Source organism: Staurois parvus, unplaced genomic scaffold (genome assembly GCF_062004578.1).
Source record: "Staurois parvus isolate SC_StPar_1 unplaced genomic scaffold, SC_StPar_1.0 ptg000154l, whole genome shotgun sequence".
Classification (NCBI taxonomy): domain Eukaryota; kingdom Metazoa; phylum Chordata; class Amphibia; order Anura; family Ranidae; genus Staurois; species Staurois parvus.
In genome coordinates, this window is record NW_028317950.1 from 19525001 (window position 1) to 19530046 (window position 5046).

Genomic DNA, 5046 nt, shown 5'->3' on the forward strand with positions numbered 1-5046 from the left:
GTATATATATATGTACTGGTATACTGTGTGTGTGTATATATATATATGTACTGGTATACTGTGTGCGTGTATGTATATCTATATATATATATATATATATGTACTGGTATACTGTGTGCGTGTATGTATATCTATATATATATATATATATATGTACTGGTATACTGTGTGTGTTTGTATATATATATATATATATATATATATATCTATATGTACTGGTATACTGTGTGTATATATATATATATATATATATATATATATATATTTTGACATATGTACATATATCTCACTATCTCACACTCAGACCCTCCACATACCTTATGTATATATACATTATGTTACTGAAAGTATTGGGACACCCCTCCAAATCATTGGATTCAGGTGTTCCAATCACCTCCATGGCCACAGGTGTATAAAATCAAGCACCTAGGCATGCAGACTGCTTCTACAAACATTTGTGAAAGAATGGGTCGCTCTCAGGAGCTCAGTGAAGTCAAACATGGTACTGTGATAGGTTGCCACCTGTGCAATAAGTCCATCCATGAAATTCCCTTCTACTGAATATTCCACGGTCAACTGTTAGTGGTATTATAACAAAGTGTGTAAACAGATATGCAGCGCTAAAAAACAATAATAAACAGTAAAGTGAAATGAGTGCAGGTGCCTTATAGAGCTATAAGTGATACAATATGGAGTGAATCATCCCAAGTTGACATATTGGCAAAGTGAACAAATAAATGTAAATCAGATGAAATAAAGTGACGAGTTATTATTGATATATATAATATAAAGACCAGCAATAATATGATCCGTGTTGGTGAAATCCATGACTGGAACTGATAATGTGATTGCACTCACCAGAAGCGCAATGTAAAAGCACATTTGTGTTAATAGTATCCCGTCATGGTCATCCAGGTATGGATAAGGATGTTGGAAATCATCTGGCACACATTCAGTATGCAAAGGTAATTTTCAGGCCTCTCACACAGTATCCAGGGACATCTCGTCAGATCTCATAGGAACACAGTGAGCAATGGGGAAACTCCACCTTGGGGGCTCGTTAATAAAGAGCCAAAGAATAAAGTGCTTAATAGTGCAGCATTTTTACTGAAATTTGGCAAAAAAAAGAATCATAAAGAGTAAGAAGAAACTCACATCTGGTATTTGGTAAAGCAAGATGGCCACCGGCCTTCCATGCGGCCTCAGCGGCGTGACGTCACAAGAGCTAGGCTCCTCCCTAATGCGTTTCGTGCTCATGCACGTTTTCAAAGGGTAAGTTTATTCTGCAGTATGCCTGCAATCTCTGACCATCTTCTGTAATAAGTAAGCAGTCTCTGACCGTCTTCTGTAGTAGGTCCACAGTCTCTGACCATCACCTGTAGTAGGTCCGCAGTCTCTCACCATCTCCTGTAGTATGCCTGTCATCTCTGGCTATTTCCTGTAGTATGCCTGCAGTGTCTGACCATCTCCTGTAGTAGGTCCGCAGTCTCTGATCATCTCCTGTAGTAGGTCCGCAGTCTCTGACCATCTCCTGTAGTAGGTCCGCTGTCTCTGACCATCTCCTGTAGTAGGTCCTCGGTCTCTGACCATTTCGTGTAATAGGTCCGCAGTCTCTGACCATCTCCTGTAGTAGGCCCGCAGTCTCTGACCGTCTCCTGTAGTAGCCAGGGGCGGACTGACCATTTGGAAACTCGGGCACTGCCCAAGGGCCCGGAATCAGTAGGGGGCCCCATGAGATGCCCCTGGTATCTTTTTCATAGGCTTTTTGAGTTTGGGCAAGGACACAGGGGCCCCATGATCCCCTATTGCCCGGGTGCCCCATGAGTTGTCAGTCCGCCTCTGGAAGTAGGTCCGCAGTCTCTGACCATCTCCAGTAGTAGGTCCTCAGCCTCTGCCCATCTCCTGTAGTAGGGACTCAGTCTCTGACCATCTCCTGTAGTAGGTCCTCAGTCTCTGACCATCTCCTGTAGTAGGTCGTCAATCTCTGACCATCTGCTGTAGTATGTCTGCATTCTTTCACCATCTCCTGTAGTATGCCTGTCATCTCTGACTATCTCTTGTATGCCTGCAGTCTATGACCATCTCCTGTAGTAGGTCTGCAGTCTCTGACCATCTCTTGTAGTAGGTCCGCAGTCTCTGACCATCTCCTGTAGTATGCCTGTTGTCTCTGACTATCTCCTGTAGTATGCCTGCAGTCTCTGACCATCTCCTGTAGTAGGTCCTCAGTCTCTGACTATCCCTGTAGTATGTCTGCAGTCTCTGACCATCTCCTGTAGTAGGACCTCAGTCTCTGACCATCTCCTGTAGTAGGTCCTCAATCTCTGACCATCTCCTGTAGTATGTCTGCATCCTTTGACCATCTCCTGTAGTAGGTCCGCAGTTTCTGATCATCTCCTGTAGTAGGCCCGTAGTCTCTGACCATCTCCTGTAGTATGTCTGCATCCTTTGACCATCTCCTGTAGTAGGTCCGCAGTTTCTGACCATCTGCTGTAGTATGTCTGCATTCTTTGACCATCTCCTGTAGTATGCCTTCAGTCTCTGACCATCTCCTGTAGTATGCCTGTCATCTCTGACTATCTCTTGTAGTATGCCTGCAGTCTATGACCATCTCCTGTAGTAGGTCTGCAGTCTCTGACCATCTCTTGTAGTAGGTCCGCAGTCTCTGACCATCTCCTGTAGTATGCCTGTCGTCTCTGACTATCTCCTGTAGTATGCCTGCAGTCTCTGACCATCTCCTGTAGTAGGTCCTCAGTCTCTGACTATCCCTGTAGTATGTCTGCAGTCTCTGACCATCTCCTGTAGTAGGACCTCAGTCTCTGACCATCTCCTGTAGTAGGTCCTCAATCTCTGACCATCTCATGTAGTATGTCTGCATTCTTTGACCATCTCCTGTAGTAGGTCCGCAGTCTCTGACCATCTCCTGTAGTAGGCCCGTAGTCTCTGACCGTCTCCTGTAGTAGGTCCGCAGTCTCTGACCATCTCCTGTAGTAGGTCCTCAGCCTATGACCATCTCCAGTAGTAGGTCCTCAGCCTCTGCCCATCTCCTGTAATAGGACCTCAGTCTCTCACCATCTCCTGTAGTATGTCTGCAGCCTGAGACCATCTCCTGTATCATGTCTGCAGTCTCTGACCATCTCCTGTAGTATGCCTTCAGTCTCTGACCATTTCTTGTAGTATGCCTGTCTTCTCTGACTATCTCCTGTAGTATGCCTGCAGTCTATGACTATCTCCTGTAGTAGGTCTGCAGTCTCTGACCATCTACTGTAGTAGGTCTGCAGTCTCTGACCATCTCCTGTAGTATGCCTGTCGTCTCTGACTATCTCCTGTAGTATGCCTGCAGTCTCTGACCATCTCCTGTAGTAGGTCCTCAGTCTCTGACCATCTCCTGTAGTAGGTCCTCAGTCTCTGACAATCTCCTGTAGTAGGTTCTCAATCTCTGACCATTTCCTGTAGTATGTCTGCATTCTTTGACCATCTCCTGTAGTAGGTCCGCAGTCTCTGACCATCTCCTGAAGTAGATCTGCAGTCTCTGACCTTCTCCTGTAGTAGATCTACAGTCTCTGACCATCTCTGGTATCATGTCTGCAGTCTCTCACCATTTCCTGTAGTATGCCTTCAGTCTCTGGCTATCCCTGTAGTATGCCTACAGTCTCTGACCATCTGCCGTAGTAGGGCCTCAGTCTCTGACCATCTCCTGTAATACGTCTGCAGTCTCTGACCATCTCCTGTAGTAGGTCCATAGTCTCTGACTGTCTCCTGTAGTAGGTCTGCAGTCTCTGACCATCTCCTGTAGTAGATCCGCAGCCTCTGCCCATCTCCTGTAGTAGGGACTCAGTCTTTGACCATCTCCTGTAGTAGGTCCTCAGTCTCTGACCATCTCCTGTAGTATGTCTGCAGCCTGTGACCATCTCCTGTATCATATCTGCAGTCTCTGACCATCTCCTGTAGTACGCTTGTCATCTCTGACTATCTCTTGTAGTATGCCTGCAGTCTATGACTATCTCCTGTAGTAGGTCTGCAGTCTCTGACCATCTCCTGTAGTAGGTCTGCAGTTTCTGACCATCTCCTGTAGTATGCCTGCAGTCTCTGACCATCTCCTGTAGTAGGTCCTCAGTCTCTGACTATCCCTGCAGTATTTCTTCAGTCTCTGACCATCTCCTGTAGTAGGTCCTCAGTCTCTGAAAATCTCCTGTAGTAGGTTCTCAATCTCTGACCATTTCCTGTAGTATGTCTGCATTCTTTGACCATCTCCTGTAGTAGGTCCGCAGTCTCTGACCATCTCCTGTAGTAGGCCCGCAGTCTCTGACCGTCTCCTGTACTAGGTCCGCAGTCTCTGATCATCTCCTGTAGTAGATCCGCAGTCTCTGACCATCTCCAGTAGTAGGTCCTCAGCCTCTGCCCATCCCCTGTAGTAGGGACTCAGTCTCTGACCATCTCCTGTAGTATAGGTCTTAGGTCCTCAGTCTCTGACCATCTCCTGTAGTAGGTCCGCAATCCCTGACCATCTCCTGTAGTAGGCCCGCAGTCTCTGACCGTCTCCTGTAGTAGGTCCGCAGTCTCAGACCGTCTCCTGTAGTAGGTCCGCAGTCTCTGACCATCTCCAGTAGTAGGTCCTCAGCCTCTGCCCATCTCCTGTAGTAGGGACTCAGTCTCTGACCATCTCCTGTAGTATGCCTGTCGTCTCTAACTATCTCCTTTAGTATGCCTGCAATCTCTGACCATCTCCTGTAGTAGGTCCTCAATCTCTGACCATCTCCTGTAGTATGTATGCATTCTTTGACCGTCTCCTGTAGTAGGCCCGCAGTCTCTGACCATCTCCTGTAGTAGGCCTGCAGTCTCTGACAATCTCCTGTAGTAGGTCTGCAGTCTCTGACCATCTCCTGTAGTAGATCTGCAGTCTCTGACCATCTCCTGTATCATGTCTGCAGTCTCTGACCATCTCCTGTAGTATGCCTTCAGTCTCTGGCTATCCCTGTAGTATGCCTACAGTCTCTGACCATCTCCCGTAGTAGGGCCTCAGTCTCTGACCATCTCCTGTAGTATGTC